Raw genomic sequence first — 638 nt, forward strand, 5'->3', positions numbered from 1 at the left:
CCAGTGATTATTAGCTCAGATATTTGAAACTGAGATTGAGCGATTGTCTAATCAGCAAATGTTTCTTGAGCACGTATTATCTTGGCCAGCTCCAGTTTTTATAGAATGCGTAGTGAGGTGACGAGACTAGGTGGGCATTTCCCTCAGGAACAACCTTGACAGTCCTACATGGGAGGGCCATGTTGGGGATGGTGTTCTCTGCATTGGCTAGACAAAGAACAAATTCTCCTTCAAGAGGAAGCGAGCAATAACTAACAAGAGGTAGGTGCTGGGAGTAGTCAATGGAGACCAGGCCACTTTGCAGAGGGCAGTCTTTTGAAGACCACACAAACCTTCAGAGGGGCCAGGGCTCTCAGCTCCCGCCTCTGCACGGGGCCACGTGACACCCGTGTTTACGTTGAGTGACAAGCGCGGAGGTGGGCGGGCTTTGGCGGATATCAACTTCCGGGGGCAGAGGTGCCCGAGGCAGGGTGGTGCGTGGGCTACGCCAACTCGGGTGCCTGGGGCCGTGGTCTCCCCCACCGGCGTGGGGTCGTGCCCTGGGGTCCCGAGCGGGTCTGTGCGCTGGGAGGGAGCCTCACCTGGCCGCACAGGTGAGCGGCGGTGCTGCGCGGCGGCGGGCGAGTGCGGGGAGCAGG

General features: G+C 58.5%; 1 protein-coding gene across 4 annotated transcripts in view; it reads left to right on the forward strand.

Annotated features, from left to right (window-relative positions):
- The first annotated feature begins 512 nt into the window (after positions 1-512).
- The window catches only part of CCDC91 (coiled-coil domain containing 91), a 365,255-nt gene continuing 365,129 nt past the window's right edge, over positions 513-638 (forward strand). For 3 of the 4 annotated variants that reach the window (XM_045288440.1, XM_045288443.1, XM_045288442.1), the window contains exon 1: positions 513-593. The gene's annotated coding sequence lies outside the window, so the exon portion shown is untranslated. Of the gene's footprint in view, positions 636-638 lie in introns of all 4 variants that reach the window. The other variant, XM_004699999.2, reaches the window with a different exon arrangement.

The sequence above is a fragment of the Echinops telfairi genome, unplaced genomic scaffold (genome assembly GCF_000313985.2).
Source record: "Echinops telfairi isolate 266 unplaced genomic scaffold, ASM31398v2 ScPeMD7_21;HRSCAF=78, whole genome shotgun sequence".
Classification (NCBI taxonomy): Eukaryota; Metazoa; Chordata; class Mammalia; order Afrosoricida; family Tenrecidae; genus Echinops; species Echinops telfairi.